General features: G+C 44.9%; 1 pseudogene; it reads left to right on the top strand.

The window, feature by feature from the left end:
- Nucleotides 1–2,885: 2,885 nt before the first annotated feature.
- LOC126425259 (5S ribosomal RNA) lies at nt 2,886–3,003 on the top strand (annotated as a pseudogene).
- Nucleotides 3,004–14,190: the final 11,187 nt, after the last annotated feature.

The following is a 14,190-nucleotide window of genomic DNA, read 5'->3' as shown; positions in this document are numbered from 1 at the left end:
GCTACAACACTGTTTTCTCCATGCGGGAACTCCAACATGCACTCACTTCATCTCGTTCTTCCGCCCCAGGACCGGATGGTATCCGCATCCAAATGTTGCTGCATTTACCATACCATAGTCTGCGTTACCTCCTTCGCCTTTATAATCGAATTTGGACCGACAGTACTTTTCCCAGACGATGGCGGGAAGCTATCGTCGTTCCTGTTCCGAAACCTGGAAAGGACAAACATCTCCCCTCTAGCTATCGCCCCATTTCTCTCACGAGTAGTGTATGTAAGGTTTTGGAGCGTATGGTAAATTGCCGTTTAGCTTGGTGGCCGGAGTCCCGCAGTCTTTTAACACCTGCCCAATGCGGTTTCCGAAAGCATTGTTCTGCAGTTGACCATCTAGTTGCTCTCTCCACTTATATCAAGAACAATTTTCTCCGGAAACGCCAAACTGTAGCAATATTTTTTTATCTGGAGAGAGCATACGATACCTGTTGGAGGACAGGCATCCTCCGCACACTGTTCTCTTGGGGCTTTCGAGGTCGGTTGCCCCTTTTTCTTCGCGAATTTATGGCAGAGCGCACATTTGGGGTGCGGGTGAACACTACTCTCTCCCGTACTTTCTCCCAAGAAAACGGGCTACCCTAGGGCTCTGTGCTAAGTGTTGTACTGTTTGCCATTGCCATAAATCCAATTATGGATCGTCTCCTTCCTTATGTCTCGGGCTCCCTCTTTGTGGACGATTTTGCGATCTACTACAGCTCTCAACGGACCAGCCTTCTTGAACGACGTCTTCAAGGATGTCTCGATCGCCTCCACTCTTGGAGCATCGAAACCGGCTTCCGCTTTTCTCCCAGTAAGACCGATTATGTTAATGTTTGGCGTCGTACGGAGTTTCTTCCACCTTCCTTACATCTAGGGCCTGTCACCCATCCGTTTTCGGACGTCGCTAAATTCTTGGGTCTTATGTTTGACAGAAAACTGTGCTGGTCCTCCCATGTTTCCAATCTTTCGGCTCGCTGTCTACGATCCCTCAACACCCTCCGTGTCCTGAATGGTACCTCCTGGGGAGCGGACCGAGTGGTCCTTCTCCGCCTCTATCGCACCTTAGTGCGCTCGAAATTGGACTATGGAAGCATGGTTTACTCCTCTGCTAGCCCGTCTATTCTTCGTCGTCTCGACTCTATCCACCACCGTGGATTACGTTTAGTGTCCGGAGCTTTTTCACCAGCCCTGTGGAAAGCCTTTATGCTGAGTCTGCTGAACCTCCGCTGTCCAATCGGCGAGCTGTCCTTCTGAGTCGTTATGCTATCCATCTGTCTTCCATGCCTGCTAATCCGGCCCGTGACCTTTTTTTCGACGCCTCCTTGGATTTAGGGTATGCTGGCCGCCCTTCCTCCCTACTACCACCGGGAGTCGGCTTCCATCAACTGCTCCATTCTCTTTCCTTCCGCTTTCCTAAAACTTTCTTGACAACTTGGGGTACAGCACCGCCTTGGCTCCGTCCCCGGACCTGCCTACTCCATGACCTTTGTCAGTTTCCCAAGGATGGTAACCCTCCACTAGTTTATCGTCGGGCATTTGCTGCTCTATGTGCACAAATGAAGGAAGCCACATTTATTTACACTGATGGCTCAAAAACATCGTTTGGTGTAGGGAGTGCCTATATTGTTGGCGACACCCCAAATCGATTTCGGCTTCCCGACCAGTGTTCGGTTTATACTGCGGAGCTTTACGCTGTTCTCCAGGCTGTCCAATACATCCGTCGCCATCAGCGGATGCAGTATGTTTTCTGTTCAGATTCTCTCAGCTCTCTCCTCATTCTCCAAGCTCTCTACCCTGTCCACCCTCTGGTCCACCGGATTCACGACTGCCTCCACTTGCTCCACTTGGGGGGGCGTCTCTGTGGCGTTCCTCTGGATCCCAGGACACGTTGGTATCTGTGGAAATGAGGCGGCCTATATAGCGGCCAAGGCTGCTGTCTCTCTTCTTCAGCCAGCTATTCGAATGATTCCCTTCGCCGATCTACGGAGTGTTTTATGTCGTCGTGTTGCTCTTTTATGCCACGCTTCCCAATAACAAATTGCGGGACGTGAAAGCTCTTCCCTGTGCTTGGACCTCATCCTCCCGAACACGTCGTCGGGAGGAGGTAATTTTAACTAGACTCCGGATAGGGCACTGTCTTTTTAGCCATCGACATCTTTTAAGTGGCTATCCTCCCCCACTCTGCCCCCACTGCTCTCAGCTGTGGACGGTAAGACACCTTTTACTTGAGTGCCTCTATTTTACTCCGTTACGCACCCGTCTACAGCTGTCACCTGATATATCTTTCATTTTAGCAGATGACACGCGCTCAGCCGATCGCGTTCTCGACTTTATTAGTGCCAGTGAGATGACGTCAGTCATTCGAAGCTCTTTTTGGGAACAACCAACCCCCTTCTATAGTGGTTTTTTAAGTTTTCCTTCTGTTTTTAGTTCCTCCAATTTTTTGAGTTTTGTTCCCATTGCTGCTGGTTTCCAGTTTCGTTTTTTTACCTTTTCCTAAGTCACAGACCGGGCGCTAATGACCGTAGCAGTTTTGCGCCCTAGAAAAACCATAACAAAAAAAAATGCCCAGTCAAATCAGCCCTGAGATTTGTAATTTCGTTTTATTTTGTGTAAACGGGACGAAAATAAATACATTTCTTTCATGGTTTGATTATACAAGCAATCTTTTACTTTCGTACATGAACACCTTAATTTCGTACGTTTTGTGTTAGATTATTTTTATTATTGATATTAATTAATTGTTGGCAACTAACGTGGGGCAATGTCACCAGTTATCTGCTCGTCATTTCACGTCCCACAGCAGAGAGAAGAATTTCACGAGTTCACTACATTTTTGGTTGCCCCACGTTGGGCAACGGCCTTGCCGCAGTGGATACACCGGTTCCCGTGAGATCACCGAAGTTAAGCGCTGTTGGGCTTGGTCGGCACTTAGATGGGTGACCATCGAGGCTGCCATTCGCTGTTGCCATTTTTCGGGGTGCACTCAGCCTCGTGATGCCAATTGCGGAGCTACTCTACGAGTAGTAGCGGCTTCGGTCAAGAATATCATCATAACGACCGGGAGAACGGTGTGCTGACCCCAAGCCCCTCGTATCTGCGTCCTCCTCGGAGGATGACACGGCGGTCGGATGGTCCCGGTAGGCCACTCGTGGCCTGAAGACGGAGTGCCACGTTGGGTAACCACATGGGTAATGTTCATGGTATCTGACGTCACAAAATAATTTCTCGAGTTCACTACAATACAAAGGAGCGTCTGCACCATGAGCCTCACGCCCTTCGTGTTTTTGCAAGTTTGTCATTTTTCGACCATGTGATCCATCCACTACGTCTGCTACACGGTATTTTGACTTCATAGTATACAGAGCATGTTGTTTCTACTATTATGTTAGCTGTGTGCCGTTATCATATACGCTTTTTCACGTGTGCTTACATGGTGTGCGGAACATCGAGTAGATTTATGCCATCAAATGTAGTACTTGGTTTTGAAGTGCTGTGAATAATGTTCCAGCATGCCACAGCTGAATGTTGTTGAATGGGTCCCAATATTACATGTAAATAGCTTCAAATTTTCACTTTCAAACGTTATCTTTTTTAACCAAGGTGAATATTATTTGGTGACTGATTGCTTTCGGAAGGCTTGACAATGACCATGTGTGGAAAATGCAGTCGCACTAAATAATATTTTAACACCCTGAAGCGGAATGACTTCATTCAAAAAAATTCACTGCGGCTGTGTTGCTAGTCTTCATCACAGTAACGTGGATCTCGTCTTCAGCGTGCCTGACTAATAGGAAGGAAAGTTAATATTCCATTTTGTAGTTAGTTCTGTGGGTGACTCGGCAATTTCAGCTTTAGACAGCTGAACGTACGGCACAAGTTGCACCTCTGCTGACTGTGAACCGTCGTGTACTTTCACGAGGCTTACGCCACTCGTACCGTTGCGTGCAGTGACGAAATTCTTCTCGTGGTGTTTGAGAAACTTAATACAGCTGAAGCAATTCGGTTTACGTCTGACATATGTCAGGGGTAACCTCTCAGCCTTAGATTAAATACAGACCAAACGTTGGAAGGAAGGGACGAAGTAACACGGAGAACTACAGTAGTCTTTTAGGTGAAAAAACTGAACTGTTATACGACTGCCGAGTATTACTGGAGGATGAAGCAGTAGTAGTTGTAATACTAGTGGCAGTGCGAGAAGAGTAGAAAATGAAGGAAAGGCTTCCGTTAATCACCGACTTGAACTGCGAATGGCGTCGGAGAAGCAGAAGGAAAACAAATAAAAACAACAGGCGTGTCTGTGTCTGAAGGCTGCGTGGGATGCGCTTCAAATGGGGACCGTTACTTGTTCTGCGAAGACTTAACGGTGACTGCATAATAGCCGTTTACGTTTCGTGCCTGTTTATTTTTTCTGGCATCTCCGTTGCCATACTGTTCACAAAGACAGCAGGAACGGCGGGAGAAGGATCTTAATATTCTATGGAGAGGCATATAGTAAGTAAGTATCATATTTGGCGGTAGAGAGGAAATCCATGTTTCTTAAGGAAAAAAAATCAACTTAACTTCCTGTCAGTGACTAGATCATTACGGATAGAGCACAAATTTCCATAGGACAAAGAAGAGGATGGAGATAGCCTGTATTCTTTACAACCAGCCTACCGGTTAGCCATAATAGATATAGTCAAGCTATAGAAAACCTACTCTCTGTAACGGTTGGAGATTTGAACCATTCTCCTTCCAAATGCAGGTTTATTAGAATAATCAGTGTGCCTTGTATCTCAGATGGTGCAGATATTTGTTCATGTAACGCTCCTCTATCTACAGCTGCAAGGGCTCAATGCGTAATTATTGATATAATTAGCCTCAATATTTTTGTGTAGATATTCCGTGCATTTCTGTGGAGGCATTCGAAGGGTTTGTCTAGGCATTAGAGGTATTTTTCTAAAGATATTCATTGTAGTGCTAGTACGAAATGCACGTTTTAATTGATGCAGACTTGCGTATACATCATATTGTGTACCTATGTTGTGGAAGGTGTATGGATTGAATAAATTATAATGAACACACACCTAATATAGTGTAAGCACAAGAGCACCATCAAAAGCAGCTAAATCATCTGGCACATCGCTTCATATGGATTTTGAAGCATTGTTATTAGGAATAACAAAGAAATTATTATTGTAACGCTGAGAGCAAAGTGCCTTAACATTTTTTCCTCGATGTAGCTCACTATGATTTGATAATTTTGGATTCGATTTCGATTGTGAAAAACAGGAAAGACTTCGCTTTTATCCTTAAAACTTGTCACGCCAGTTTCGGATATTACATGACCCGTTAGTACTATGATACCACCATAGATGAAACAATGTCCTGCTGGGAACAAATTTTCTGTCACTGAGTGAATATTATCATATAAAATATCTAATATGATTTTATATACTGCCTTAGTATACATTACTTCCAGTTTGATTGTGGAATCCATCATAATCCACAGCATCGGTAACTAAAATGGTATAGGCCCTCCATTATGATTCACAGTTGGAAACAGACGGACTGGATTGATCCGTTCACCCCGAAAATATTGCTTATGAAGTCTATCACGCTCTTTTTTCCGATGGAGTAGTATTTGCTAAGGAAGCTACACAGTCAGTATTTACTGCCAGTGGTTTTATTATAAATAGTTATTGTGGTGTCACCGCCAGACACCACACTTGCTGGGTGGTAGCCTTTAAATCGGCCGCGGTCCGTTAATATACGTCGGACTCGGGTGTCGCCACTATCAGTGATTGCAGACCGAGCGCCGCCACACGGCAGGTCTAGTCTAGAGAGACTTCCTAGCACTCGCCCAGTTGCACAGCCGACTTTGCTAGCGATGGTTCACTGTCTACATACGCTCTCATTTGCAGAGACGACAGTTTAGCATAGCCTTCAGCTACGTCATTTGCTACGACCTAGCAAGGCGCCATATTCAGTTACTATAATTACTATCTTCAAGAATTAATTCTGAACTGATAATATTGAGAATCATGTACCGTCAAGAGCGAGGTTCATCATTAATGGATTAAAGTTAAATATCAAACTAATTACCTCCGATTTCTGAATTCTCATTCCTTGTCATGTTCCAGACCTCACGTCAGTATAGTTCTTCCCTTCTCACGCCAGCCTGCGTGAGCTAAAACGCGTGCATCTCGGCCTCCACTCGTAACACGGTGTTGGCTCTTCTGCTAACACAAAAGTTATCTTCTTTAATCGTCTCTCGTCCAAAAATAAAGAGTAACTATATAGCGTAAATTCGTTGCAGATAATCAAACACATAAGCCACAGTAGCCACTACCTCATAACGTTCATACTACTGTCTGGAACGACAATAGCATTCCTACGATTTTTCTCCAAACAAAGGCCATAACCTTCTCGTGGCACTAATTTGCTAATACAGTTCAGTTTACAAGTACTCCATTGAAATAAGAAGTATCGACTTCATATGGAATTGATTCTTCATATTTTGCTTGTATAAACGTATAGTTCTGTTCACTGTAGTTTGATACTGTCACTCTGTGACAAAATGGCAGATTGTTATGAACAAAGTAGGACGTTATAATGCAGTAAAAGTACTATGTATGTAACAGGGAAGTTCTATGTCAACCTGGTAATGATCTATGTTTGAAAGTAGCCGAGAATAAAAATATTGGTATAGCAACTTTCGGCTGTATTATCGTTCACTTTGCGAGAACAAAGCTTCGTTATCGTCCGGAAAGTTGTGACCCTGAATGCAGACAACACACTTCGGCGATGCCTGCTGCGAAAACATTAAATTGCCTTTGGTTTTCTTTTTGCTGGCGCTTGGGGACAGAGTACATAATCCAGGATGACAATACCTACAGTAGTACATGTCGTATTCAAGCCCACAGCACACAGGATCGAACTAACGGAAGAAACTGAAATTAAAATACGCGTTACAATCTCCAAAAATCAGAAATTTCACTACATCACCACGTGCTTTTCATCAGTAACTAACAAATCATCAGGAAATTAGTGACCGTGTGAACAAAGCCCTTGAGTTCTCAGACAGTTTACCGGTGTACAGTCCGCTGGCGCGGATACTGGTTGCAAGGTATTTTGTTTCGGAATACAATCTCGTCGCCCGAAGGGGTCGCGCGGTTTGAGGCGCTATGTCACGGATTGCGCGGCCCCTCCCGCCGGAGGTTCGAGTCCTCCCTCGGGCGTGGGTGTGTGTGTTGTTCTTAGCACAAGTCAGTTTAACTTCGTTTAAGTAGTGTGTAAGTCTAGGGACCGATGAGCTCAGCAGTTTGGTCTCTTAGGAATTGACACACAACTGAACATTTCTTTTTTTGTTTTTAATACATCCTCAGCGCTACGTTACCATAGAGAACATGATGTTAAGATCGTGGAATACTGAACCCGGTTGCCTCTGGGATAAATCAGAGACGGAAATACAGCTACTGGTTTATTTATTGCTGGTTATAGTTAACCAATTCTGACCAAATGGAACCATATGTTTATATTCTGGATACCACTTGTATTTGAAATACATACATTAGAAGTGAGTTACTATTGATTCCTTTTAATAATCTTCTATGGCAGCTCACAAAAGCAAGTCGCTTGGCCTGCGTGCTTCTGCCGCAGCTTAGGGGGCGCCATGTGTCTGCTGCCGCCGTCTCCTCCTCCCCCCCCCCCCCCCGCCTCGAGCTTCACCCCTCCCCATAGACACTCTCTCTCACCCTCATCCTGCTGAGCCTCGGGGCAGAAAGAAGCGCCCGAGCTGTTGCCTTCCCGATAATTTCGGCTGTCGGCCAAAGTGACTGACGAACAACTTCCAATAACGACTCTGCCACCGCAGACAGGACGTCTGAATAAGGACCCGGAAACTGGCGCGTCCCACCCCTTACCCGAGCGAAAAGGGGGCGGAATAATACGCGAATGGAAAGGACAGAGAGTAAGAAAGAGGAAAAAACCGCTACAAGGACAGTGGGGTCTCTCGCCTCAGTGAAACCATATGACACGACCATTCTATACCAAGAAGATTTCATAAATTTTTATTGTGAATTACGAAAACTTTCATGAGATAGCAGTCAGCTGTCTCACGTTGCTTTTCATCATATTTCAGGTGAAACTCATAATAAATTTCGTCAGGTAATTGGCGGGTGTCTTGTGTCGTTTCTGATCGTATTTCAGATGATACGGTTAAGAAACGGAAACAAAGATTCACTGAATTTTTTTCCTGAGCTCTAAAACTATTCATCCTACGTGAATTATGTGATTTCATATCTGTCGTAGGATTATGACGCAGCAATGTTTTTTTTTTCTTTTTTTAATTTGGACCTGGCATAGTAACATTGAAAGGTTCCATTTCGCAGTATTTGTTTCCTGCTCAGTGCAAAAATGCGGGACCTGTACTCGAAAACTGTCTGCAACGCTTTTAGGCAGGTAGAGAAGGAGAAGGGGATTAAGGAATGTTAAGGTTTAATGGGCAATCATCGTCGGGGTAATTCAAGATGCATTGCCTCATAGAGCTGTAGAAGAACGTGGGGCGCAGTTCTATTGGATGAGATATCCCAGGTTGCACCTGAAGCAATTTAAACTATTGAAAACTGAAACTACCATGACTGGGTTCAAATGGTTCAAATGGCTCTAAGCACTATGGGACTTAACTTCTGAGGTCATCAGCCGCCTAGAACTTAGAACTACTTAATCCTAACTAACTTAAGGACATCACACACATCCATGCCCCAGGCAGGATTCGAAACTGCGACCATGACTGGGGCTTGAACCCTCTTCCTAGTTATAATGAGCCCAGTATCAAAAACAATTTGTAGAAGTAATGTAATCTGAAGCTGAGTTTCTTGTGCTGGACTGAACTACAGTAATATGTGTCTAATTTGGAAAAGGGCTTACAAATCATGAGCGGTAATAAATTAAAGTGTATTCCATTCCCAGCAAAGGCGATATCCCAGTTCGCTGAGAGATACAGGAGGTGAATAGTGGCCCGTTAATAGTTATTCCAGTACATATTGTTTCATCTCAGTGCTCATCAAACCCATTCTCTACGTTACGGGGTGGTCAGAAACAGCCGAAAAGCTTGTAAGACTGTTGGGGGGTATAATGCGCTGAAAAATAATTATTACGAAATCAATTCGATATGTTGCACCGTTTCCAAGTTAATTAGCATTTAATTTAGCCAATCAGGCCGTTAAGTACGGAAATTCAAGCGCCCCGCCAGATATAATTAGCGTGAGTTGTTCTCATAGCGTAGATGATAGCACACGACGCTGCTGAGCATTTGACACAAGCTCGACCCCATGTTCAATTTTCGTATCGCCCTCTTGTTCGGTTTTAGGAAGCCACACGAAGGACACGTTTGGCGACGCCGCATCTGGCGAGCCGCTTGAATTTGCTCGCGCCACAGCCTGATTAGGTAACTTCAATGGTAATTAGCTCGGAAAATGAGCAACACACCTATTTTTTTCCTTAACAATTATTTCTCAGCACAAGATATCTTTCAAGAGTTGTACAAGCTTTTCGGACTATTTCCGACTACCCTGAACTGGTTCTGATTTGAGGGAATTTTCTTTTCAACGATGAATGTACGTCGAGTCTGTTTAGGAAATGCAGTTTATACGCAATGCACTTAATTGTGATTCGTTTTGAAATGAAGTTACATTAAACAGTAGTAGAGACAACAAGTGAATTACTTCAGAAATTTTACCCAGAGGATAACTACCGAGTTTGAGTACGTTGATGCTGTCGCACAGCGTAAAGAGAGCAATGCGTGAAACACTCATTGAATTCCAATTTAAAATTTTAGTTACTGAACAAACGAAATATTCTAAGAAATTTCTGTCTTATGTAAGATCAACGAAAGGATCAAAATCTTTCAGCTTACTTATCTTACTGACACCGAAGGGAATGACGGTGGACAGAAGGAGTAAACACGGAACTAGGACTTAGAATTTGACCCCTGATAGCAGCAGTTTGACATTGACCATAGGAACAATGCAGTGTCAGTCCCGTTTAATGGAAAGTCATCCGGCGGACGCACACAATTAGAAGCGTATATCGCTGATGTAAATCTGTTGCAGGATTATAGAACACGTCTTCTCTCACGTATTATAAAATTTTTGAAGAAGGGAATACTCGTTTGAAGGAATCAGCATGGGCTCTTCAAACAAAGGCGTTGTGAAACACAGCTGGCTCCCTTTGTCGATGGGATCTAGAAGGCAGCAGATATTCGCAATGTGTTCTTTGCTCCGGCAGGCATTCGATTCGCTTCCACGTTGTCACTTAATGGAGATATCACGAACTAACGGAATATCTGACAAGCTTCGTGGATGGACTGAACACTTTCTAGCAGACAGAACTCTGCATGCCATACTTAGCGGGCTGAAACTCTCAGACGTAAAAATATCTTCAACAGTCCCCAAGTGATTGTTATAGGTTGATTCTGTGCACGATATTTACAGACGATCAAGTGGATAACGTGGTAGTCTCCTCGAGTCTGTTACCAGATGAAGCCGTTGTGTATGGGAAACTTACAGTGACAAAAGACTAGCGAAATGCAGGGTTAGTTTCAGATAGATGGCTCTAAGCACTATGGGACTTAACATCTGAGGTGATCAGTCCCCTAGGCTTAGAACTACTTAACGCTAACTAAGCCAAGGACATCATACACATCCATGCCCGAGACAGGATTTGAACCTGCGACCGTAGCAGCAGCGCGGTTCCGGAGTGAAGTGCCTAGAACCGCTCGACCACAGCGGCCGGCTAGTTTCAGATAGACGATGGTACAAGGACTCTCAGTGCGCCATCAACGTAAATAACTGTATACTATTATGCATAAGCCGACGGAGAGTCCTTCCTGTTCGTTATTAACTTTAGCGCAAAATCACTTGAAAATTTAACTACTATAAAATATCTGTAAGTAGCTCGAAGACAGTTGAATATGAAACTAGTCTGTAATGCGAATATCAGGCTGACATTCGTTGCAAGAAAAGTAAAGGGCTCTAACTCATCTACGAAATAAGTAGCTTGGAAAACACGTGTTCGACAGATTTTTGACCGCTGCTCATCGGTCTGAGGTCTTTAGCAGGTCGGTCCATAAGATGTGATAGTATCCAAAGAAGACGGGCGCGTTTCGTCATCGGGTCGTTTAATGACACGGAGAGTATTAGGGGAATGCCCATCAAAATTCGACGGAAAATGCTACAAGAGAGGACTTGCCCAACGTGAGAAGGATTAGTCATAAAATTCCCAGAGCGCACATCGCAAGAAGAGTAAGACAATATACTGCTACTGTGGACACACACTATCTGATCAAAAGTAACCAGACACCTGTTAGTGGACGTTAATGGGAGCTGTGCCCGCCTTTGGCTTTATAACGAGGTGAAGTCTGCTGGGAGCACTTTGAATGAGGTTTCTTCATATCTGTGGCGGAACTGCAACGCATTCTTCCTCAACAGCCGAAACCATAAAGGGTATTGGTGTTGGAGGCTGGCGTCTGTAGCGAAGTCGACGTTCTAAGTCATCCCGAAGGTGTTCCGGTCGATTCGAGTAGGCAGTCTCAGCAGGACAGTCCTTTTCAGTCCTCCTTTATCGCAGGTGGAATTGTCAGACTGATAGAATCATCGCCTCCGAAGAGTTCCTCTACCGTATTCAGCACAGAATGCTCTGAAATGTGTTCACATACGCTACGTTTTTTTGAGTACAATAACGGAACGACACCTTCACCACGGAAAACCACCCCAAACAGTAGCACCAACTTCTGTGTCCTTCATTGTTGGTGCTACACATAATGGCAGGTGGCGTTCTCCAGGCCTTCGCCAAACACGTATCCTTCCACCGATTTGCCATGGCATATAGCGTCATGCATCACTCCGCATCATTCGTTTTCAATCAGCCGCTTTCCACCGGCGTCACTCTTTACACCACTTGGAACGCCGCTCTGCACTGACCACAGGAATATGTGACCAATAAGAAGCAGCTCCATCAGTGCACGCAATTCTTTTTATCTCCCTACGTACAGTCATTGTTCTAGCTTGACTGCTCACAGCATTGTCGAACTTACGAGTGTTTCCTTTCGCTGATTTCAAGTGGTTTTTTACAATCACCCGTCCCAATGGTTCAAATTGTTCAAATGGCTCTGAGCACTATGGGACTTAACATGTGAGGTCATCAGTCCCCTAGACGTAGAAGTACTTCAACCTAACTAACCTAAGGACGTGACACACATCCATGCCCGAGGTAGGATTCGAACCTGCGGCCTTAGCAGTCGCGTGATTCAGTACTGAAGCGCCTAGAACCGCTCGGCCACAGTGGCTGCCCAATGCTCGAGGGTCCCTCTCCGTCGGTAGATGAGGTCTGCCTGATGTTGATTCATCTGTGGTTGTTCCTTCCCGTCTGCACTTCACAGTAACATCAGCAACAGTCGACTTGGGTTCCTTTAGAAGGGTTGAAATGCCTCTGTATTAATTATTCTGTGGCATCCACGTTCGAAGTCGTAGAGCTCTCCAGACGGACCCACTTTGCAGTCACTGCTTCTCTGCTGAAAATGCAGTACTCCTCGCGTCCGTCTATCCTGGCAGGCTAGCCTCTCGTGACATGGCGTGCATCTAGCGAAATGAGAAAATCAGAGCTGTTAGAGCTCATGATGAGGTTTATCGACAGTTATTCTTACCACGCACGATTCGCAAATTGAAGAGAGAATGGAGAACAACAGGAGTCCGACCATCAACTACTAAGTTAATGTCATCATCTGTCCTTGGTAGTGATTCGTAAAAGACAATAGGTTTACTGTAGTTACAGGCAAGGAGAAATAAGAGTAGATGCGAAGTGCGCTCTTTGTACGCGGGCTCTCCAAACTACGAATAATTTTATCAGTTCTGACAAGAGTTCATAAGTAACGCTGAATAATTTTTAAGAAGGCAATGGAATGGCTCAACGAGCTGACTATAGCGTTCTAAATAAAAATTCATATTTTTTACAATTTTATTGTTACATGGCTTAAACCAATTTTGGTAAACGGATTCACAGTCTGAAGAAAGGTTTGTTTAGCTCTTTGTGTAAGTGAGTTTGTACTGTTAAAATCACGTTTGTAATTGCAACCAATCAGCGTCTATACCACCAAACATATTGAGTTGTTTCTTTAGCCCTTTCATCATATGTAGTACAGTTTACAAGACGATATTGGACTTTACTCGTATCTAATATTTATAAGGAAAAATAATCAAGACTATGCACTGGTAAGGCGGAACATTAAGAACAGATATAAATGCGTCCAGGCGATAGGAGCGACACCTGGCGAGGTATTACTACTAGTCAGGCACCCGAACGGTGCGCGTAGTGAGCGTGTCGTCCCTGTGTAGAATGGGGAAGGCGCGCGATCTATCTGAGATTTCCGATGTGAGATTATGATAGGCCGGAGGTTCGGCACGAGCATTTCAGAGACTACACCACTAGTCGGTGTTCGAGGTGTGCTGTGGTGAGTGTCTGTGGCAAAACCAAGGTGAAACCACGCTCAGACGTCGTGCGGACGGGCGGCCACCCATCATTACAGATGTCGGACGTTGTAGACTGGGCAGATTGGTGACACAGGACAGGCGGCGAACTGTGGTGGAACTGACATCTGACTTTAACGCCGGGCAGGGCACAAGTGTCTCTGAACACACAGTGCACCGAACACTCCTAAAGATGCGCCTCTACAGCCGACGAACCATGCATGTGCCAATGTTAACACCACGACATCGGCAACTGCGACCATATGTGCATGTGACCATCAGCACTGGTCGTTGGCGCAGTGGCAAAGCGTTGCCTTGTCTGATGAATCCCCATACCATCTTCATCATGCCGACAGGAGTGTGCGAATCCGTCATCTTCCAGCAGAACAGCTCCTTGACACCTTTACTACGGGACGGAAACAAGCTGTTAGCGGCTCCATTACACTCTGGGGAACATTAACGTGCGCATCCATGGGTCCATTGGAGCTCGTAGAAGGTACTATGACGGTTAAGAAGTATCACGCACTGGTTGCACACCACATACACCCCTTCATGGCGATAACGTTTCCCGAAGGCAGTGGCAAATTTTCAACAAGATAATGCGCCATTTCACAAGGCCAGGAGTGTGATGAAGTGGTTCGAGGAACACA

Source organism: Schistocerca serialis, chromosome 1 (assembly GCF_023864345.2).
Source record: "Schistocerca serialis cubense isolate TAMUIC-IGC-003099 chromosome 1, iqSchSeri2.2, whole genome shotgun sequence".
NCBI classification, from domain to species: Eukaryota; Metazoa; Arthropoda; class Insecta; order Orthoptera; family Acrididae; genus Schistocerca; species Schistocerca serialis.
This window is presented reverse-complemented; position numbering and strand designations above follow the sequence as displayed.